Source organism: Dromiciops gliroides, chromosome 1 (genome assembly GCF_019393635.1).
Source record: "Dromiciops gliroides isolate mDroGli1 chromosome 1, mDroGli1.pri, whole genome shotgun sequence".
NCBI classification, from domain to species: domain Eukaryota; kingdom Metazoa; phylum Chordata; class Mammalia; order Microbiotheria; family Microbiotheriidae; genus Dromiciops; species Dromiciops gliroides.
This window is the reverse complement of record NC_057861.1, coordinates 423,634,595-423,658,870: the sequence shown is the minus strand read 5'-3', so window position 1 is coordinate 423,658,870 and position 24,276 is coordinate 423,634,595. Positions and strand designations below refer to the sequence as shown.

The 24,276-nt window shown below is 40.4% G+C and overlaps 2 pseudogenes; both read right to left on the bottom strand.

Annotated features, from left to right (window-relative positions):
- Positions 1-2,747: 2,747 nt before the first annotated feature.
- Positions 2,748-7,683, bottom strand: LOC122750069 (annotated as a pseudogene).
- A 2,424-nt stretch (positions 7,684-10,107) lies between these two features.
- LOC122737320 lies at positions 10,108-11,694 on the bottom strand (annotated as a pseudogene).
- Positions 11,695-24,276: the final 12,582 nt, after the last annotated feature.

The window sequence follows — 24,276 nt, the reverse complement described above, 5'->3', positions numbered from 1 at the left end:
CCCAAGGCTGGGGGTAATTTAGAAGTAAAAACTTAATCAAAGTTAGAATAGGTGTAGCTCCTCATTGTAATATTCTCTCATTAACTGTTTTTGGTTTTGGGGGGTTTTTTTGGTATTTTTTTTTGCAGGGCAATGAGGGTTAAGTGACTTGCTCAGGGTCCCACAGCTAGTTAAGTGTCAAAGGCTGGATTTGAACTCAGGTCCTCCTGAATCCAGGGCCAGTGCTTTATCTACTACGACACCTAGTTGCCCCTTTCATTAACTGTTAAGCAGAGTTGATTGCTACCTCTGAAGCATGCAAATGGGAAATATTTAATAAAATAATAAAAAAAATTTTTTAAATGACTGCTCATGAGTCCCCAGTTTCCCTATGAATCTCTTTGAATCTCTTCATTTTTAATCTCTGTGTCATCAGTATTGAGCACAATGCCTGGCACAGAGTAGGCACTTAATAAAGACTTGACTGATTGATTTGGTGTCTGACAAACCGGAAACATATATTTTTAGCAAGGCTATATACCTAGAGACAGCTAGGTGGTAGTGAATAGATAGATGTTGGACCCAGAGTCAAGGACACCCAAGTTCAAATGCATTTTAACTGTGAGCTTGCCACCCTGATTGTCTTTGATATCTGAGGGTGCTACTGACCTCTTTTATTAATAACATGCTAGACTTAGTTTCTGGGTAATTTAATCATTTTATTAACAATGTCTCTTGAAGTTTTTAAACATCACACTGCTAAGCACTGAAGATACGAAGAAAAGTGGTCAAGTATCTTGTTTTCAATTGTCTGTTGCCCACCAAGCCTTTACCTGAAGTCTTTGGAGAAGCACAAGATAGATCTATGTTATGGATTTCTAACATGGAATTTTAGCCAAAATAGTTATACACTACAAAGGCTCTTTGGAATTGCCCCAGATAATTTAAGATTGCCTCTATAAGCATATGAAATTGTTTTGGGGGGGGGGTTGTGTGGGGTTTTTTTGTGATGCAATGAGGGTTAAGTGACTTGCCCAGAGTCACACAGCTAGTAAGTGTCAAGGGTCTGGCCACCTAGCTGCCCGCCCCCACCCCGAACCATATGAAGATTTTGAAAAGAGAAAGAGGCACATCTATGTCTGGGCCAGTGTCTTGACCTCTTTGGAAACTACATTCCAAAGAAGACTGTCCCATAATTCCACAGCATGGTAATTCCAAGGCAAGCAAGAAGCAGGAGGTTTTCTGTTTATTTATTTGGGATACACATGGTGGCAATGATTGGGCAGCAGCAGCATTGAAAAGGAATTATCATTTCAGGAAGGCCAGAGTATTGTGGGTAGATTTAAAACCTTTGTTATTTTCCTAGCATTCTATTTTTTTTATCATGGTTTTCAGGTAGTCCAGTATTTTTCAAATTATTTCTCCTGGATCTATTTTCCAGGTCAGCTGTTTTTCCAAGAAGATATTTCACATTGCCCTCTATTTTTTTATTCATTTAGATTTGCTTTATTGTGTCTTGGTTTCTCATAAAGTCACTAGCTTCCATTTGTTCAATTCTAATTCTTAGGCAATTATTTTCTTCAGAGAGCTTTTGTATCTCCTTTCCCATTTGGCTTTTTAAGCTGTTGACTTTTTTCTCATGACTTTCCTGCATCGTCCTCATTTCTGCATTCTATTTTTTTTAAAGTTCTCCTGCCTTGCTAAAATATCACACTCCTGGGGCAGCTAGATGGCGAAGTGGATAAAACACCGGCTCTGGATTCAGTAGGACCTGAGTTCAAATCTCCGTCAGACACTTGACATTTACTAGCTGTGTGACCCTGGGCAAGTCACTTAACCCTCATTGCCCTGCAAAAACACTAAATAAATAAATAAACAAACAAACAAACAAATAAATAAATAAAAGATCATGCTTCTAGTTTGTCAGAGACTAAATCAATCAGTCAACAAGTCTTTATTACTTAATAAATGCCTACTCTTTGCCAGGCATTGTGCTCAATACTGATGACATAAAGATTAAAAATGGAGAGATTAAAAGAGATTAATTGGGAAAATGGAAATTCATGAGCAGTCATTTGTTAAAAATTTTTAAATTTATTTTATCAAATATTTTCCATTTGCAAGTAAAAAAAAATTAACTTCCATTAATTTTTTTTTTAATTTCCTGGGCAAGTCACTTAAATCTGATTGCCTCAATAAATAAATAAACAAACAAATAAATGGAAATTTTGAGTTTCAACTTCTCTCCCTTCTTCCCACCCCTCCCCCACTCATTGAGAAGGCAAGCAATATTATCAATTCTATGTGTGGAGTTATGAAAATTTACAAAATAAAACACACCAAAGCATGAAAAAATAAAGTTTTTTTTTAAAGATTTTTGTTCTGCTCTACAGAATGTATTGGGTCGATAACTGGACAAGTCACACATGTACAAAATGAAGCTCACACTATCCCAAAGCAGGGGGCTGAGGGGGAAGGAGGGGGCAGGAGGCAGTTATTGGCCTTTCAGAGAGGTACAGAGGCTAAGGGCTGTGGCAGCCTTTACCTCACTACCCACCCCTCGGAGAGGTTCAGAGGCCCCAGCCCAGCTTTGGTCACAAAACTCAAACAGAGCCCAGACAAAATAAGGATTGGAGGACCATCAGGTGCCCTGACGGCCCAAGGGGCCTAAGGGGCCACTGTGTTTATCCCCTTCTTGGTAGGGCCGGTCCGGACCTAGTCTAGGAGCTTGTGCAGGGGATGTACATTGATGCAGGAAAGAGGAGACATCAATGGAGGAGGACATGGGGGAGGACATGGGGCAAGTGGCCCAGGATGGCTCCTCCCCAGGGGCAGCCATGACAGTGAAGATTTGGGAGACCACTCCCAGTGGCTAGCAGGGTTTTGTAGATGCCACTGTGGCCAATGTAGCACCCATTTGATGACATCATGGTTGCTGTAGTTCAGCTTGGATTCAAATACCTTCAGGCTAGAGGGTGCAAACAGTACCTCAAAGTTCATGGAGATGGGAGGCCAGGCCCACTTCTTCTTGTCGCTGGTCAGTAGCAGCTCAATCTCTGCACTAATCTGTGATTACTTCACTCCCTCCATGTTTGATCTTCCACACAATGATGTTTTTTCACTTGCCTTGTCCTTGGCTTTTCCCTTCATGCAGATCACTTGAACCCCACTTGGGTTCAGCTGCACTGGGATCCGGAACTCAATTTTCTGGGCCAGCAAGGAAGGCTTGAAGTTGTACTAAATGACCACTTTGACCTCCAGTTTGGTGCATCTCACCTCGAGTACCAGGAGGAAGGGAAGGATGATGTCCTTGGTAATCCCGTACCTCATAAACTCAAGCACTCCATCGGGAGAGATGAAGCTGATGGATGCTTCCTTCAGAGTCAAACTTGCTGAGCCACAGGCACTGGTGGAAGGCGCGATCATCAATGGTGATGGGCTGCTTCCCACTCTTGCCAGTCTGATCAGCCATGCCTTTGCCCTGCTTCTCAATGATGAGCTTGTAGTTCATCCCAAACCTGCACTCGGGCATACCGCTCAGATAGTTCTTCATCACCACCACCCGGCTGGACACATGAGGGCTCAGCACCTGCCCTTGAGGAGACACGAACAGGTTGAAACACATCCAGGAAGAGCTCATTCTGACTATATTGATGCCCTCACGCCACTGATCAATATCCATCTGCCCTGTCCCCTGGTTGGTGATCTGAAACTGTTCTTCCTATGGATGATTTTGATTATATTAAATTAAAAAAATTTTGTACAAACAGAAGCAATGCATCCAAAATTGGAAGGGAGGCAGAAAGCTGGGAAACAATTTTTGAGGCCAGTGCTTCTGATAAAGGCCTCATCTCTAAAATATATAGGGAATTAAATCAAATTTATAAGAATCCAAGTCATCCCCCAATTAAGAAATGGTCAAAGGATATGAATAGGCAGTTTTCTGATGAAGAAACTAAAACTATCTATTCCCATATGAAAAAATGCTCTAAATCTCTAATGATTAGAGAGATGCAAATTAAAACAACTCTGAGGTACCACCTGACACCTATCAGATTGGCTAAAATGACAAAAAAAGGAAGATAATAAATGTTGGAGAGGCTGTGGGAAAATTGGAACACTAATGCATTGTTGGTGGAGCTGTGAGCTGATCCAACCATTCTGGAGAGCAATTTGGAATTATGCCCAAAGAGCAATAAAGCTGTGCATACCCTTTGACCCAGCAATCCCACTTTTAGGTCTTTTGCCCAAAGAAATCATGGAAGGGGGAAAGGGACCCACATGTACAAAAATATTTATAGCTGCTCTTTATGTGGTAGCAAGGAATTGGAAGTTGAGGGGGTGCCCATCAATTGGGTAATGGCTGGACAAGTTGTGGTATATGAATACAATGGAATACTATTGTGCTGTAAGAAATGATGAGCAGGAAGAGTTCAGAGAAACCTGGAGGGTCTTACGTGAGCTGATGATGAGTGAGATGAGCAGAACCAGAAGAACATTGTACACAGTATCATCAATATTGAGTGTTGACCTACTGTGATGGACTATATTCTTCTCACCAATGCAATGGTACAGAAGAGTTCCAGGGAACTCATGATAGAAGAGGATCTCCAAATCCAAGAAAAAAAAAGAAAGAAAGAACTGTGGAGTATAGATGCTGATTGAACCATATTATTTCTTTTGTTTTGGGTGCTGTTGTTTTTTTTTTCTATTTTGAAGTTTTGCATCACTGCTCTGATTCTTTCTCTTGTAACAGGATTAATGCAGAAATAGGATTAATGTTATTATGTGTATATATGTGTGTGTGTGTATATATATATATATGTATATGTATAGAGATATAGAGATATAGAGATATAACCTATATCAGATTACCTACTGTCTAGGGGAGGGGGGAGGGGGGAGAGAGGGGAGGGAGGGAGAAAAATCTGAAATTGTAAAGCATGTATAAACAAAAGTTGAGAACTATCTTTACATGTAACGGAAAAAATAAAATACCTCATACATTAAAAAAAAAAGAAAAGAAATAAAGAAAAGAAAAAGAAAAAAAAAGAAACTGTTCTTCCTTCCTCTGATGCTGGCTCTTAATGCCCTGATGAGTGACGAAGGTTTTCAGAGCTCTGGTCTCCGAGTTCTGTGGGTAGCCAAAGCCCAGGATCTCAACCAACAGCTCGTAGATGAGCACGAAATGGTTGTTGATGTTCCCCTCACCGATCTTGCCAAAGTAGGCGGACATGATGTCACACATCTTATAGAGGAACTTGAAGACCATAGCAGCGTTGACATTCTGCTTGGTGACAGCTGCCAGCCAGATGTTGGAGCGCTTGACATGGAAGAAGCTGGTGTGGGCAGGGTTGGTGATGGAGAGCGAAACTGCTTCTGGGCGTGGATCGATGTCATCTCGGTACACCAGAGAGATTATCACCTCCCCATGGTGGCGAAGGATGAAAAGCCCTCCATTCAAAGTGGTGACTCAGTCTCCTCTGCCCATGGCTCTGAGAACAGACCAGGCCCGTCTGTCAGTCAGTCGGTCAGTCAGTGTGAGGCTCGTGCTGCACACCAAGGTAGCTCCCAAGATGTCCCAAAAAACAAAGTTTTTAAAAAGTATTTTTCAATCTGCACTCAGTTCATCAGATTTCTCTCTGGAAGTAGATTTTTTTATCAAGGATCCTTTGGAATGAGTAGTCATTTCCCCTCCATTTATTTAAAATTTTATTTTTCCCCCAATTACCTGTAAAAACAATTTTTAACGTCCATTGTTGTGCTCCAAATTCTCTTCCTCCCTTCCTCCCCACACCCGGTTAAGAACACAAGCAATTCAATATGTTATATATGTGTGGTCATTCGAAACATTTCCATATTAGTCAGGTTGTAAAAGGAAACAGACAGGGCATCTAGGTGGCATGGTGGATAAAGCACAGGCCCTAGAGTCAGGAGGACCTGAGTTCAAATCAGAACTCAGACACTTGATACTTAATAGCTGTGTGAACCTCAAACTGAATGTGAAAGCTTTTTATAGGTCTGGAGCAGAGGTGGTCCTTACACACTGCTTCAAGCTGATTGGTTAGCATCATCTAAATCCATTGGTTCACTGGACTTGAAGGTGGTCTCCAGTTCAAAGTCCTTAGCTTCTGAGAACAATACCTCCTTAAGGGCCAGCCAGGTGTGGTTACAATCTAATTAACTTGAAGTAGGCTAATCAGCAGTCAATCACTCTCACTTAATTCATTCAGTTTAGATTAATCTCCAGGTGAGCCTTTGAGTATCCGCTAAAGCCCATTATTTTTTCACAGATACTGAACTAGTGGTGGTATTACTAGGTGAAAGATGTGGCCATAGTGCCAAATTGCTCTACAGAATATTTGAATCTGTTTACAGCTCCAACAACAGTGCATTCATGTCTCATTTTCCCCATATCCCTTACAACATTTGTTATTTCCCTCTGCTGTCCTATTATCCAATCCAATATGTATGAGGTAGTACCCCATAATTGTTTTGACTTGAAATTTTTCTAAGTGAGTTAGAACATTTTTTTAAAATATGGTTATCGATAGCTTTCACTATTTCATCTGAAAACTTTTCATATCCTTTGATCATTTAACAATTGGGGAATGACTCATTTTAATAAATTTGACTCAGCTCTTAATATGTTTAAGAATTGAGGCCTTTGTCAGACAAACTTCCTTCAAAATTGTTTCAGTTACTATTTGGTAACTATTTTCCTCCTTCCTATTCCCTGCCCATGACATTTATTCTTTCACCCAGTCCCTCCTAAAAAGTGTTTTGCTTCTGACTGCCCCGTCCCTCAATCTGCCCTTCCTTCTATTACCTCCCCACCCCCTTATCCCTTTCCCCTCCTACTTTCCTGCAGGGTAAGATAGGTATATACTGAATTGAATGTGTATGTTATTGCCTTTTTGAGCCAATTCTGATGAGAACAAGGTTCTCACTGAGTGAATTTTGACTGAACCCTGGAAAGCTAAATGTGGCAGTGGAATGCTAAAACTAAAGGAGCTGTTTTATGAAGATGTGATAGCTTCCTTGCCCATTTACAAGTACCTGGTGTAACACTGACTGGAAAAAAATTAAACCCAGTATGATATCAGGCTAGATACCTAGAGATAGCTAGGTAGTAGTGGGGATAGATATGTTGGACTCAGGAAGACCTGACTGAGACACATTTACCAGCTGTGTGACCAACCCCAGGTAAGTCTGCCTTAGTTCCCTCATCTGTAAAATGGGGATAATGTGAGACCAAAGTGAGATATTTGTAAAGCACTTTGCAAACCTCAAAGTGCTACGTAAATACTAGCTATTATCGATAGCAGGCACATTTGGGGCTTCTTTTCCAACAGGGTCTGATTCTTAGCATAGTTTACTGAGGAGATAAAAGTTACTAAATTCCTTCATCTCACCTCACAATGTCTGTCACCATCTCCTCTCCAATGATAGGATTCCTTCTGTCTCCATTTTTGTCCTCCTTTGAGCATCTCAGGGGCATCTAGGTAGTACAGCCGAATCAGGAAGACCTGAGTTCAAATTTGATCTCAGATACTTTGAACTGGAGAAGGAAATAGTTAAACCACTCCAGTATCTTTGCCAAGAAGTGCCCAAGGAGGTTCACGAAGAGTCTGAATGAAACGTGCATCTCAGAGAAAAATGTATACTGACTTTTCTAAAGCAAACCCCTCTACCTATGCTCATGGTTGATCCCTTCTACCTCTTTCAGGATTGTTTGTAGGGCAATATGCTGAAAATGTATCCTAATACACCCTGACAAAAATTACACATTAAAATTCAATAGTAATAGGAGGCCAAGGAATATTGGAAGATTAATCTTGGAACTTCCAATTGGGGTTTGGGCACACTCAAATGGCAGCACACTCATGTTCCTGTATGTCCCAGTGGGGGTTCCTGTCCCATTTCCTCAATTATCCTCAATTATCTTCACTATTTCCCCTTTATTCTGGGCCAGGCCTAATTTAGGTGTGTTAGAAGGCAATAAGGAACTTTTCAACTACAAATGCAATGAAAACAACTTTAGTGATGATGTTAAGAATACAACTAGTGGGGTGGCTAGGTGGCGCAGTGGATAGAGCACCAGCCCTGGAGTCAGGAGTACCTGAGTTCAAATCCGGCCTCAGACACTTAACACTTACTAGCTGTGTGACCCTGGGCAAGTAACTTAACCCCAACTGCCTCACTAAAAACAAAAACAAAAAACAAAAAAGAATACAAGTAGTGCTTAAGTTAATAAAATACTACTACCCTCTGTCTCTGGAAACTAAATGGCTTCCCTGATGCTTTTATACCATTAGATCAGGCTGTTGTTTTGTTTTGTTTTTTAGTGAGGCAATTGGGGTTAAGTGACTTGCCCAGGGTCGAACAGCTAGTAAGTGTTAAGTGTCTGAGGCTGGATTTGAACTCAGGTACTCCTGACTCCAGGGCCGGAGCTCTATCCACTGTGCCACCTAGCTGCCCCAGATCAGGCTGCTTTTTAAAACAAAGAGCTATCACTCATCTAGGTAGGCAAATGGATGACGAGGACAAATCTATTACTACTCTTGAAACTAAACCAAACCTTAAAACCCTTTTTTGACTGACAGGGTGTTAACAGAACATCTCAGAGGTAGACAGCCCCACCCACTTTTATTTGGATTTCATCATTTTAGTTCTGTTGGTTGGACTCTTCCTTGACCCATTTGGAGTTTTCTTGACGGGTTCTCCATTTCCTTCTCCAACTCATGATAGATGAAGAAACTTGAGGCAAACAGGGCGATATTTAGACACAGCTAGTAAATGTCTGTGTCCAGATTTGAACTCAGGAAGATGAATCCTAATTCCAACCCCAGCAACCACCTACAGGCACTAAGGACTAAAAGTACCACTAGCCAGAAGTCCTAATGTGACATCCACTGTACTCCTCTCCATTCTATTATTTAGTTGTGCCCTTTTAAGTTCCTTTTAAGTTTGTTCGATGGTATGATGTTGTACATTGCTTGGGAATTAAACTGGAAATGTCTATTCCAACCACCTCATGTTAAAAGAACCCAAGACTCAGGACCCATGTTCCCAAAGGTAGTCAATAGCAAATGTTATTTTAAATCCAGGTTGATGAACTTTAATGTAATAATGCAAAAACATGTCAAACAATGAATAAATGTCAGATTCACATAGGACATCACCTTTTTTTTTTTTTTTGGTGGGGCACTGGGGGTTAAGTGACTTGCCCAGGGTCACACAGCTAGTAAGTGTCAAGTGTCTGAGGCTGGATTTGAACTCAGGTACTCCTGAATCCAGGGCTGGTGCTTTATCCACTGCACCACCTAACCGCCCCAGGACATCACCTTTTAAATACAAAAAAATGTGCTCACAGAACTTTAACCATAAATTAAATAAATAAGTGGCCTCTGAAAATTCAGTCCCAGAACCAACAGAAATTGTAGGTACATTACAATTGTAGTTCAAAAAACCAAAAAGCCCAAATACAGAAACCTTATTGATTTCACTGGGGGTGCAGAGGAATTCCTGCTTTGCCACATTCCGTGCAAAAATTACCTTTCCTGAAAAAAAAAAAAGCCACCAACAAAACACCAAACCCTACTAATTACATCCGAAAAAAATCAAACCAGTCCAATTCATAATATAATTTATAAGAGCAATCATTGTTACAGAGAGAATCCAGATAAGGCCTCTAATGGTGGTTGTTGGTAACAATTACATGGTTCTTCAGTGTTTGCAGATTGCCACATGTTCCATAGTCACATAAAGCAGATGTAACTAGAAATCCTACTGTGTTAGAGCTGAGACTGTTCCCAAAGTGCACTTGTACTAAACATGTAACATTCATATTCCCATTAGTTTTCCACACTGAACCTTGGTAAATGGAGCAAAAGAGCTTCAGGTTCCAAGAATCCTTTTGGCCTTTGATGCATCATGCTCTGGATTTTCTGCAAAATTTATAATTCGATGAAAAGCTCCCCCTTTTTTTTTTTTTTGCTGCTTTTTCAACTTTATTTTAGAAAAAAAATCATCCCCCCTCCCCCAGCATAATTTAAATAACTCAGTAAGATACAAAAGCTGCCCCCTCCTCCCCACACCTTCCTGGGGTGGGGGTGGGGGACCCTCCTACAGCCTCTGAGGAGCCTGTTTCTTGTCCATCTTCTTCTTGGCTGCCTGCTTCTTGTCTCGCTCCCCAGCATACTTCTTGGCCATGGGGCCTTTGGCCCCAGGGCCCATCGGGGATGAGGAGGAGACACTGCCTCTGTGGGGCCAGCCTCAGCTCCCCCAGGACCACCCCTGGCTGCCCTCAAAGTCCCAGGGCCCCCCAGCCCCGGCATAGATCTCTGTCAGCAGCTGAGTGTGAGCTGCATACTCCTCATAGTCTTCCAGAAGCAAGCGGCCAGCCTCCTCACTCAGTGCCAACTCGGGGTTCAGGTGGATCAGAAGGCACTTGATAGTATCCTGTTCATTATAACCTGTATATAGTACCTTAAGCTTGACAGAGAATTTTCTTCATAAAAGTCCAGCAAAGTAGGTACCATACATTTTGCCATTATAATCAATCATCATAAATATTTCCCTCCATCCCACTCCCTTCCCATGACATTTACTCTATCTTCTTTTTACCTATTCCTCCTCAAAAGTGTTTTACTTCTGACTATTCTCTCCCTTGCTCTGCACTCCCTTTTTTCACCCTTCCTTCCTTATCCTCTTCCCCTCCTACTTTCCTGCAGGGAAATTTACTCCTCCCAATTGGGTATGAAATCTATTCCCTTCATGAGCCCACTCCAGTGAGATCAGGAGCTAATTCTGTGTTCTAAATTTTTCTTCCTCCCTCCCTCCCTCCTCAGCCCTCCCTATGAGATCAAGCAATTCAATATGTCAAAGCTGGAAAGACCTACATGAACTGAAGCAGAGTGAAATGTACTGTACACAAAATAACAGCAATAGTGGGGGATGATCTGCTGGGAAGCATGTGGTTATTTTCAGCAAGGCAATGATCCAATATAACCCTGAAGGACTTCTGAAGATTGCAGGCCATCTGCAGAGAAAGAACTGATAGTATCTGAAAACAGATGGAAACACATTAAAAAAATTTTTTTTCTTTTCCTCTTTGACAATTCCTTAATCTGAAATTTTGGTTTTCTGGGCTGTTTTCTCTCACAACTAGCTAATACAGGAATTTTTCCATGACATGTATAACTTATTTTTAATTACTTGAGTTCTTATGGGTGGGGGGTGGGAATGGAGGGGAGAAGAGAAATTGGAACACACAGTTTTAAAAAAATTGATGTTAAAATTTTGTTTTTACATATATTTTGGAAAACAAAATTCTAAAAAAAAAAAGAAGGCACTTGATTGTCAGCAGCATGTGGTGGATGCCCAGCTCGGCCGTCCAGTCTCTTTTGAGCATGTTGACACAGATCTCGTGGCTGGCCCCCACGTTGGGGTGGAAGATCTTGGTGAGGAAGAAGCCCTTGAGGTGGGGGGCAGCGGGAAAGTCCTTGACCAGGAGCAGCTTCATTCGCAACAAGCCTCCTGCATAGGGGGTCCCCTCTGGGCTTTCGATGGTGACCTGCAAGTCTGTGAGATCCTCCTCGTTGGGAAAGACCTTGATGCCATGGGGGGGGGGGCGAGGTGAGCATCATGACCTCCTTGTACACCAGATGGATGATGTGGGGGGGGGGGCAGGTTCTCTACATTGGAGTTCATGTCGCCAGGGTCCAGGGATGGCTCCCCCCAAGCCCTGTCCTTGGGGTGGCTTCCAGGATTGGGGTGGTCAGGGGGAGGGGCCGCCTCACCCACGGAGTGCCCACTGCCTCTCCAGTGACCAACCACCCACCCCCCTCGACTGCCCCGCCACATTATGAAAAGCTCCTTTTAAGCCTTCTAAGAAGCTTCTTCACATCTTCCTCCTCAAATCCTTTTTAAGATCTTCACCAAGGGGGCAGCTCTGTGGGTCAGTGGATAATGCATTGGCCTTGGATTCAGGAGGACCTGAGTTCAAAAACCAACCTCAGACACTTGATACTAGCTACCTGACCCTGGGCAAATCACTTAACCCTCATTGTTCCCTCCAAAACCAAAATAAAACAGAACCCCCCCCAAAATAAAAAAAAACCAAAAAGATCCTGGGGAAAGACATGAAAGCCACCTGTCAGTCTTGGAGGATGTTTTGGGAGCAAAGTGTTCATAGTATAGCCAGTCTCCCATTTCTTCCAGTTTTCTGATCAATTCATCCATTGACATCTGGGCTTGACTGGCTTTTGGATCTGGAAAAAACAAAACAAAAAAATCAGCATTTCAATATGTTCCAAATAAGAAAAGTGTTTAACTAAAACCAAGAACAACAACAAAGAGCAGGTAATTGATTTACATCTAAATTAGTTGTTTCCTACAATCTTAATTTCCAAGAAATTTCCTAATTTAAGATGCTGAGAGATTACAGAACAAAGTTATTTCTTATTCTCCAACAAGTTTGTGTGTGTGTGTGTGGGGGGCAATTGGGGTTAAGCGACTTGCCCAGGGTCACACAGCTAGCAAGTGTTAAGTGTCCAACCTCTCAAGTTCAGTTCTTAGCCTTCTGACTCTCCTCCTCCACTAGATACTGTAACGATTGGAATGACGCCGCCTGCTGGAGACTTACTGTAGAAAAGCTCCACCATGAAAGGAAGGTTTTTGAGGGCAAGACCATGGGTCTTTTCTTTGGCATCAGGAAGTGACATTTGCTGGTGGGAGGAGGAAGGGGGGAGGGCTGGCACTCTGCCTCTCACTCTTTTTCCTGAGGACACTGATGGAGAAGGGAGCTAGAAATGTGCTCTCCCATTAATAGATAGGAATCTAGGCCTTTTCTTCTCTCTTTACCAAATTCTTATTCTCCTTAATAAATGCTTAAAAGTCTAACTCTTGCTAAAGCTTATAATTTATTGGCAACCACTCAATAGATATTTTAGACAGACTAGCTGGAATTTTAGCCCTTAACAGAGGGCTGACCACGAAGAGGAAAGCTGAAACCTCCATCTTCTGATCTTCTGGTAGGATAAGAAATTTCCCCTACCCTGTCCCTTTAAATCCAAAGTACTGCTGAATTGCCAGGTGTTTTCCCTTTAAATTTTTTCAAATGGACCTTTTAAACTCCCTAATTACCTTGTTTTTGAGTTTAGTCCGTTTAACCAGACAAATGGGAGATAAGATCATGTTAATGCTTGGTTTTTGTGGATTTTCTATTTTTATTTTTATTTTTGTTAGAAGAGCCAGCAAGGTGCTCACACAAGGGAATATAAATAACCCCCTCTCTCCCAGCCATGCTTTTTCTGAGAAACCTCACACTCCTGCATTTTTTTCAAATTCCAATGCTGAGAGATTCTCTAATTTTGCATGCCTGGAGGCAACAACCCAACCTCTAGAAGCAGTGGAGGAAGTGGGGGAAGGGGAATTCAGGCCTGAGTTCAAAATCAAGTCTGATTCAAATTGCCCTGGTCCCTCCCCTCCTCTCCAGACCCCACCTTCTACTTCTCCCATGGCGAAGCCCCTGGATTCCCCTGCCTACAGAAATGTAGAAGTAAGCAGCAAGGTATTGATATGAGTATTGGAGATTTTAGTTACCAGAATCAAAAGTGTTCTAAATTCACTCAGAGCAATAGTATTAATTCAGAGGTTACATAGAATTTCTATGCTATTACATCTACATTTTGAAATTAATGGTATGGGTCTATTTTCATGCTTTTGAGATTGTGTTTTATACTTAGCTTTTTTAAAAAAAGAATATTTGTAAAAGCTTTTTATAGTCATGTGATCAAGTTTATGTTTTATAATACTCTTGTTAATATTAAGTTCATATTCATTTAGATTCCCCTAGTTTGAATTTCATTGTCTTTTATTCTTCCATGTGTATTTTCTTCTATTCATTCATCTATCTAATTTTGAAACATTGCAAGATGGTTTAATTTCATAATACAATGTTAATTCTAGGAGTATTGTGCTCCTATATTCTGAGTTGTTTGTTTTTGTTGTTTTTTTCTCTCAACTGATTATTTGATCAAACTCTTTAAAAAGCATTTCCCTGGCAAATTGGTTGCCATGGCAAGTGTAGATTGATTCTAGAAGTATTATTTTTGATAAGCATATTCCAAAAAAAAAAAAAGAGGGGAACATTTATAAAAGTTTTCTTTTATCAAAAAAAAGTTTTTTTGGGGATTCTGTTGTGCTTTAACTTGTATTTAAATATGTTTTGATTTTTCACAAAAGTAATAGTATACTAAGAAAAAAAGGGGTATTATTTGAAATTGTTGCATAATTATATATTATATTCTGAGTCAAGATATATTCACATTTTTTGGTGATCATTTATTATCCTCAATTTTTAAATCCATATGAGACTTGGATTATGGGAATTTATCACTTAAGACATTAATTGCCTTTATTCTGAGTTATCAGATGCCAGTTGGCCAAGATGCCATCCAATAACAAGAGGAATACATGTAAGAGCAGACATTGAACTGTCACATGAGGGGAGACATGCATGAAGTCAAGGTATGGCCTAGGGAACGGCTTTTGACAAATGTTGAGGCAGGATTCTCTTGGTTTAATTCTTGTTTATTTTCTTATTCCCCACAATACTGTACAGATGGCTGGAAGTTTTGATCCTACCCATCTCATTCTTCACCTGGCTTCTATGCCCCCTCCTATATGCCTGATGCCATGGACATCTCAATCCCATGCATCTGATTAAGTCTGACTCAGTTTCCTCCAATATATTTGGTGGCATGGACATATATTCCATCCACCTATTTTAAGCCTGGCATACTGCATGGACAGTATATATTGCTCAAGTGTGAGAATGCTCATATCCCATCATTTCTCTGTTCTTTTATGGTAACCCCCATAATTATTTCAGGTGTCATGATAAATAACAGTATTGAATTTGGCCTTGACATCTGTTACCAATTATATTCGATTTTTTAATTTCTCATAATGGCATGAGGATAATTAGGCAGATGATACAAAAAGTGATGAAACAAAGATAACAATTATTTTTAAAAATTAATATCACAGCAATTGTCTTCTCAATTTACCCTCTATAAGGGGGGACTATAGTAACATTAATTTTAAAGAATGTTTCAATTTTTGTTTTATTATATGTTTCATGTGTAACAACTAAGATTCTGAATTCCCTTAGACATGTTTTTGAGAATTTTCATTGTTTGATTTGATTATTGACAAAGCTATTTTAAAGTTGTGTTAAGCTCAATTTTGTAGGAAATTTTCCTGGCTGATTACCAGCATCCATACATCAAAGCCTGAAAAGACTTCCATTCCACGACTACACCTAGAGGACATCTGAGAAAAGACTTTCAGAGACTTTAAATGAACCATTTTGTTTTGTTGTTGCTGTTGTTTTTCTTTTTCTCTTTCTGCTATAATATACACCATCTATAACATGTACTCTCTGCAGAGGCCCTCCCTTTGTAAGACCAATGTCAAAGCGCCAGTTCATGAGGGCAAAAAAAAAAAAACCAACAAAAAAAAACCGCCCCTCTGGACAAAACTTTCCTCTTTCCCTTTTCTATATTGTTATTAACATATTGTTAGTTAGCATAAGTTATTATATTCTGTTATTTTTGACTGTTTCATCAAGGAAACGTCCTGTTTCTTGGAAAAACAAAGCGGGGACTGTAATGATTGTAATGATGCCACCTGCTGGAGACTTACTGTAGAAAAGCTCCACCATGAAAGGAAGATCTTTGAGGGCAAGACCATGCGTCTTTTCTTTGGCATCAGGAAGTGAGTTTGCTGGTGGGAGGAGGAAGGGGGGGGCCTGGCACTCTGTCTCTCACTCTTTTTCCTGAGGACACTGGTGGAGAAGGGAGTGAGAAATGCGCTCTCCCTTTAATAGATAGGAATCTAGGCCTTTTCTTCTCTCTTTACCAAATTCTTATTCTCCTTAATAAATGCTTAAAAGTCTAACTCTTGCTAAAGCTTATAATTTATTGGCGACCACTCATTAGATATTTTAGACAGACTACCTAGAATTTTAGCCCTTAACAATACAAATTTGTATTCAAGCAACAAGCCCCTATACTCAAGAGCCAGTGACAGGGTGGTAGGGATTTGGAGATCAGGACATTTTCCTATTTTCTCTCGGGCCCCAAGTAAGTCTTGACCCAGAAATCAAGGAAATCCACGCCACGCCTAACAAAGCCTCTACCTTTCTTGGGATTATAAATCTGACCCTGGATTTTTAGTTTTGGAATCAAGGGATATGTCAGGAGTAAGGCTTCATGGCTAAGACTTAAAGAGGACCTGGGCTCGAAATGTCCCATACCGAGTCAGTTTGAGCTCACTCAATTTTGTCGTTTATAAAGACACCTAAGGTCTGTAGAATATTAAAATATAGCTTTTGTATCTGCCTGTCTCCTACAAACAGATGTTTAATCTGTCCTCTACAAATTAATAAACAGATGGGAGAAATTACAACATCTTATATCTCCTACAAAGAACCAGATCAGAGAACATGATATATCTGCCTGTCTCCTCTAAACAGATCAGAGAAATGTTTAATTTCTCCTAAAAATCAGAGACAGAGAAAAAAAATACCTGTTCTCCCACAAAAACAGATCAGACAGATAGAAAAAAACATATCAATTTAATATTTTATTGTCCCAAGAATAAAGATAACAAAACATGATCATGCGGAGACTTCCCTCCTAAGAGAAGCCCGGGGGATTCCATTTCTGAGAGTATATATGGTTTTAGTTCACTGATTACAGAGCGTTGTCAGTTTCAATAGTATGACACAAATCAATCCAGAAGCAAAAATTAGTTTAACAATTTCAGTTATAACAAGTATGGAGGAAATACAGAAGCATCATAAGACTACAGGATCCCAAAAAAAGGTTTGGCAAGGATGAGGACACCCAGATGTTACCAAAAAATAGGTACTTGCTATCCTGAGGGAAAAGTCACTAGGTAGGGTCTTTTATCTGTTAGCTATCTAGGTTAAGTTTGGAGTTCAGTTGAAGGACGTTTTGCTCCTATTAATATCGGGTTTCATAAAACTCCCCTTGGATAATAAGGTACACCTCCATCAAATCCAGGTGATCCATATAATTCATTGTTAATAGGTCCTATGATAGTGGAGAAACTGTGACCTGACCTGGCCTAAACTAGAGGAATCATTGCCTCTACGTAGCTACCCCTACTTGCAATTTCCAGGTTGACTCTAGGTTGACACAAGCAGCCTCTGCCCCTTCCCCATTTCAGCCCAGCTATCTCTCTTACCTGCAGTTTGTGGAAGCAAAGGATAGGGCTCGCTCTGCGGGAGGGGTGCAGGTGCCTCCTGCTCAGACATCCTGGTCAGCCAGGGCGGGGGCGGCGTTCTGGCCTTTTGACAGAAAGGGGACTTAACTACTCTCAGCAGTGCAATGATCCAAGACAATCCCAAGGAACTAATGAGGAAGCTTACTATGCACCCCTATAGAAAGAACTGATAAAGAACACTTGTGGATAGGACATATATAACCTGATTGCGATCTTGTGGAGGGGGGAGGAAAGGGAGGGAGGGAGAAAAATTTAGAACTCTAAATCTTATGAAAATGAATGTTGAAAACTACCCTTACATGTAAATGGAAAATAAAAAATAAATGTTTGTTGAAAGAAACAAACAAACAAAACCCAAAAAGGACAGAAAGGGGACATCTGACAAGCCTTGCTCCGCAGTCTTGCTCTGGAGGTCGGCTGGCGAGCGAACCAGCGAGTGAGCTAAGAGCAGCGCCGGGGCAGCGGCAGCAGATGCAGCGGAGCAACACGCGGCGTGGGTGTGGGCAGAGTGCGTCCAAGCAGAGTTCTTCCGCACTCGCTGAGGGTTTCTCCACTACTGTGAACAGGGGCTCGGCCTTCAGACTTAAAAAGCGGAACTGTCCCAGTGAGGTAAGGAATCCTCCTCCCCCCGCCCCTTTCTTCCTCCACCGACACGCCCCTTCCCTCCCACGCTGTGCCTTAGCACCTAGCTTCCCCGGTTCCCGCCCCCACCCCCAGGGCAGCGGAGCTAGCAGCCAATTAATTTCTCCTCTCCCCGTGGGAAGAAAAGAGAAGTAATTGGGGGTGGGGCGGAATACTATTAAGTTTAAAAAAGAAAAGAAAAGAAATATGTAACAAAATAAAAATCCAAAAGAACGTTTTAAAAAAGTAATGATGGAAACAGTTTCAGGAAAAACTGAAAAGCCTTGCGTAAACTGATGCAGAGTAAAGTGAGCAGACCCAAAAGAACAATTTATGCACTAACAATATCAAGACAAATGACTTTGGGAATCTTAGGAATTCTTGTTCAACACAATGGTTAATTATAATTCCAGAGGGTTCATGATTTTAAAAAAATGCTAGTTACCTCCTAGCAGAGAGGTGATTGGAGATATATTTTTTAGATATGGTGGAATTTGTTTGGTTTGACTCTACATACTTGTAATAAGGGTTTTATTTGTGTTTCTTTCCCAGTAGGGTTGGGAGAGGTGGGAGAAATATAAGGCAGATTTTTGTTGTTTGAAAAAATTTTAATTAAAAAAAAGACATTTATGGCATAGGCCCAGGAATAGCATAATGCAGTTCCACTCATGAGTTGCTCCATTGGGTTAGGAGATAACCTATTTATTCCTCTAGAAGAACCCAACCTGTGTTCTCAAGGTGCGGGTGATGATTTAAGAATATCCAGATATACATATAGATGGAAATCTATCCATATAAATACCTAGGAATGTCCAAACTGTGGGAGAAGTATAGAAGATGCTTGAGCTGTATGATCATGTCATGTGACAGCGGGCCTGTGAAATACTGGAAAGCATGGAGTGTCTGCCCCAGATGACTACTGTGAGAAGGGAGTGCATTCTTTCTCAAATACTGACACCTAGGGAAAACATTTCCGATTATCCTGCCCTCATGGGACTCTGATTCCCTAGTTTTGCGGATGGGGAAGTCCAAAATGGTCAGCTGATTTGTCACAGGCAATAAGTAGTAAAGTTGGGGTTCAGACCCAAGCTTTCTTAGGCCAATACTATTCTGTCTTCCTTGTATGAGATGCTTGACATAGTTTCCACAACTACACATCTGAGGGTTGAGAGCCCACCTTCTATTTGTCTGATGTCCTCCACTCTCCCAATGGCTTATCCTCCCTACCCTAGGGCCCAGGGCTTTGCTTTACCTTTGAGGAGAGATACCTTGAAAGGTGCAGCATGGACAGGTTAAGAATTAGAGGATGCCTTGGAACAGCTAGGTGGCGAAGTGGACAAAGCAGAGGCCTTGGATTCAGGTGGACCTGAGTTACCCTCAGACATTTGACACTTACTAGCTATGTGACCCTGGACAAGTCACATAACCCCAATTGCCTCAAAAAAAAAATAAAGAATAAGAGGATGCCTTGCACAGTACCTAGTATATATTAAACATGTAATAAATGTTTGTAGAATTTAATCTAGTGTCTAAGCATTCCATGCTCTTCATGTCAAGTTGGCAACCCTCAGTCTTTATCCTCTAGACTGCTTAGGCCTGGAAGCAGTACACCTCCTCACTGTCACCTCCATATGGAATCTTTGGCCCAGTAACCAGAAATCAGACTCGTGATTATGATCATCTTCGAGCCTGGCATCCTAACTAGTACAGGGAGCTTGCTACCAATGTGCTCTATGCCTTCCATGGCACATTATTAAACAATAAGCCATGAACTGGGCTTACCTAGATAGACAAGGGCATTCATACTGCTTCTTGCTCCTGGGGTTACTGTTTTTCCTAATACATTTTTAATTTCTGGCATATTTGCAAATAGCTGTAAATTAGCAAGTGAGTTTTTTAAGCTTGTTCAATATTAGAAGAACTATAAACATAACTGACAAATTAATAAAAAACCAACAAAAATCATATTCTCTTATCACTAGATACCAAAAAAAGCTTTTATAGGCTGCAATGCCCATTCCTGTTTCATAAATATATATAACTAATTAAAACAATTAACACTTTCAGTGAAATTGCAGGATATAAAATAAATGCATATACATCATTGGCACTTCTGTATATTACCCACAAAACCCAGCCAGAAGAAATAGAAAGAGAAATTCCATTCCAAATAAGTACTACTTGTAGTATAAAATACTTGGGAATCTACCTGCCAAGACACAAACAAGAACTATAACAACACAATCCCAAAACACTGTTTACACAAATAAAGCCATTTAAACAAATTGAAAAATATTAGTTGCTAATCAGTAAGCTTAGCCAATATAATAAAAATGACAATGCTATACAAATGAATTCTTTATTCAGTGCTATATCAAACTAGAAAAAGATTACTTTTAGAGATTTAGAAGAAAAAATAACTAAAATTATCCCAAGGAACAAAAGGCCAATAAAAGCAAGGGAATTAATTAAAAAGAGAGAGAGGGACACCTATAAATACCAAATTAAAAAATACAATATTGTAATCAACAAAACAATTTGGGACTAAGTAAGAAATAGATTGAGAGATTAGATACACAATATATGGAAGCAAATGGAGCATAGTAGTATTCTGGTGCTGATAAAATCCCAGCTATTGGGTCAAGAACTCACTATTCATCAAAAGCTGGTGTAAGGGCTAAAATTCTAGCTAGTCTGTCTAAGATATTTAATGAGTGGTCGCCAATAAATTAGAAGCTTTAGCAAGAGTTTAGACTTTTAAGCATTTATTAAGGAGAATAAGAATTTGGTGAAGAAAGAAAGAGGCCTAGATTCAGCTATCTCAGTGAGCCAATGTCTCCAGCTCCTCTCCCCACTGAGGTCCTTCAGAAAGAGAGTGAGGGAGCAAGCCTTGCCTCTTTTATAGACAGTACCCACAAGCAAACGTCACTTCCTGACACCAAGGAAAACCGAATGGCTTGCCCTCAGATTCCTTCTCCTCATGGTGGAGCTTTCCTACAGTAACTGTCCAACAGGTGGCATCGTTCCAATCGTTACACTGGTCAGAAAGCTGGAAAGCAATTTAGGAGAAACTAGGCATAGACCAAAATTTCACACTGTATATCAAGACAAACTCCAAGTGGGTATGTGATATAGACATAAAAGGTAAGATCATAACCAAATCAGGAGGAACATAGAAGAAATTACCTGTCAGATCTATGTGTTTGGGACAAAATTGCCTCAGTTTACCCAAATAACTCGAGAAGACCACCCAGTCAAACAGAGGCAGATTTATCACATTCTCATGAGAAGAGGCGACCTCATGCCAGAGATGAGGACCGCAGTAATGGGGCTCATGATTTGGGTTTTTATAGAGATTTTGGGGGGGGTCCCCTCGTGCACAGGGTGAGCTCGCAATCTAACATCCAATCCTGTCTCACCCAGGGTTCATGTTCAGCTCCTGATCAGGGTATAGGTACATGTTCCAAGAGCAAGGGGAAAAGGGGAAGGGGAAAAGGTCAAACCACGGGAGGGGTGAAACCACTCCAAACCACTCCACCCAGGTAAGGAGGGGCAAGGGAGAAGAAGGGAGTGATGGCACCAGGAGCTGGTACCAGGGGGAGTTAGGACTTAGGAATGTAAAAGGGGAGGTAGTATCTGGGTGGGGTTCAAGCTAGAAAGAGACATCTTCTCCTACCTGGTCATGAGATGTCTTGTAGCAACAGTATAACAAGGACTGGGGGTTTGGAATGTAGGCAAGGGTGGGGGGCGGGGGGGAGGGGTACCCGGGTATATCAGGTTCAGTAAGGCAAAATACATGATTTCTATTATAAGCAATGGAATAAAACATGAACAAAATTATCTGACTATAACAGGGACTGGGGGCTGGGTACTTTCCAGACCCCATCCTCAGAATCTGAACTGACTCAAGTCCACCTATCCCATACATATGGATAGGGAAAGAGTTTGTGACTTAGACCGATACTGAAAAATAAGGAAATAAAATGGACAATATTGATTTCATAAAATTAAAAAATGAAATGAATGCAGCTAAAATAAGAAAAAAAGCAAAAAATCTGTGTGTGGGGGGGTGAGGCCTTTATAGCAAGTTTCTCTGATAAAGTCTCATTTCTAAGAGATATATGTATAATATGTAGATATACACATGTATATTATATATATATATATAAAATTTTAACAACTTGTCACTAAAACCAACCAATGCTTGCAGTAAAAGTTTCTTCATTATCTACTTCATTTCTATTTTCTTTCACTGTCTTAAATAAACTTTAAGTGATATCTGAATATTTTATAAAGTGGAGAGGAGGGAAGAAGGAAATATATTAGAGATTTGAGGAAAGAATCTACAGTGGGGTCTTCAGAGAAGGTGAGGGAAATCATTTCAGGGAAGAATGAAAGGTTACCCTGTGACATTGAGGGCTTAGTTGAGATTAGATAACAAAAACTAATATTAAACCCACTAATGTCGTAGTGAGGCAGAAGAAAAGACTAAAGGAGAGGTTATCATCAATTTCAGCCAAATCCTTTATTTGTCAGTTCAAGGAAAATCTTTAGGGCATCCTTTCCATTTAGCTGTTGTGAGTGAGATTTTCTCCAACCCTTAGATATCAGTGATTTAATTGTGATAGTAATCAGTATAACAGACTACAAATAGTGATTTACTCATGTTTAAGTGTTCTCTAGTCTCTTGGGTTAAGATATTATGTAACTTGCTCTCAATGTACTCTGAGTCTTCTTAAGCAGCTTAAGTGAATACAGTAAGTAGGAAAGAAATTTCGTAACATGTTCCTATTGTAAACTTGTTCCTTGACTGTCACCTTTCCATTGTGGAACCAGAGTGCTAAAATAGTATCTCTTAAGCTGAAGTACCCAATCAGCATTAGATATGTTATGCATTAGACTTCTGCAAGAAACTCTGAGAAGAACCCCAAATTGGATGACTGCCAGGTACTTGTTTGACCCTGTTGTCATCACTAAAAACCATGTCCATGACTTGGGTATGGTGACCATGTTAAATATTTCATTTCTGTACCATTTGCATTATGCTATGGGGAAACAATGGGAGGAGTTGGTCTAAAAATAGTAGGGTATAAATACTTTTACAGCTCTGTCAGGGTGTAAAAGCAGCTGAGTGACACTACTTGGGGTCTTTCAGGTCCTACCCCTGACTGACTGGCTTTATTATGAGACAGGTATTCTCTCTCAATAAACCTATTTTCTACAGCTTGGAGACTTCACTGTTTCTTTACTTTGTCAGACTTAGAAATTTTATCGACATTGTAACATCCTCCTGTCTTCTCATAATAATAATAATATCCATATTCATATGATTAAATTTCTCCAACTTCTTGGTCACTAGACAATGATCTCAAATTTAGAGCACCAATGGTTAAATTACTATTTATAAATGACCTAAAAACTATGATCATTACTTTCTGCTTTCTCTTCTACCTTTTGACCACTACTCAGGGCAGAAATGGGCTGGGTAGGGCCACAGGCCATTTTGTATTTATTTATATTTGTTTAATGAGTTGCCATGGCCAACAAATTCATCTTCTAGTGGTCAGACTAATTACTCATTAGTTGTTCCATATTTAGCTAAGTTGGTCTGTCACTGGAATTGTGCTCAAAACATTTTCAGCTTGATAGCATGTCAGAGGTTCGAACCTTTAAGAACCTAGGGTCACATCATCAGAGCATCTCTTCCAGGAATCAATAGTACTTATCCTACTCCCTAAAATGGAGTTTTAAAAATCATTGTATTTAGGAACCTCTTAGCTGCAGTGAACACATTTTTCTTTTGCAAGCTTATCCCTACTGGAAGGTCCAGGGAAGCAGCTTACTCTTGGTCTTATCAAGTCATGCTGTCTCATAGCCTTCACAGATTCAGAAAGGCAGAAAAACTGAAAGAGTGAATTTTATTCATCCCTTGGTACAGTAAATAAAGGACCAAATATAGATTCAAAGGGTCCAGAAGCTGGGCTAGCATGAGTCTAGGGGTCTATGGAGCTAGCTCATTCGTCAAATGAGAGAGGTGGCATGTGTCCTCATGGAAGGTACATTTGACTAGGGGACAGATTTGATTGTCATTCTCCCTGCCTCTATTGCTGACTAGTTGTATTACTTAGGGCTTAATTTCTCTTGGCTTTAGTTTCCTCCTCAGAAAAATGGAGAGATAATAGTGTACATACATACCTTATATAATCTCCGTGTAGTAGAGAAATTCAAATCAATAGATTTGGATTGAGAATCTGCTATTTGGAAGGAACCAAGATTAAAGAAAGCCATTTCTCCAGATTTAAATCTCATTCTTCCTAAAAGGGAAGGAAACCAGAGAAAGACAATGCCCTGAAA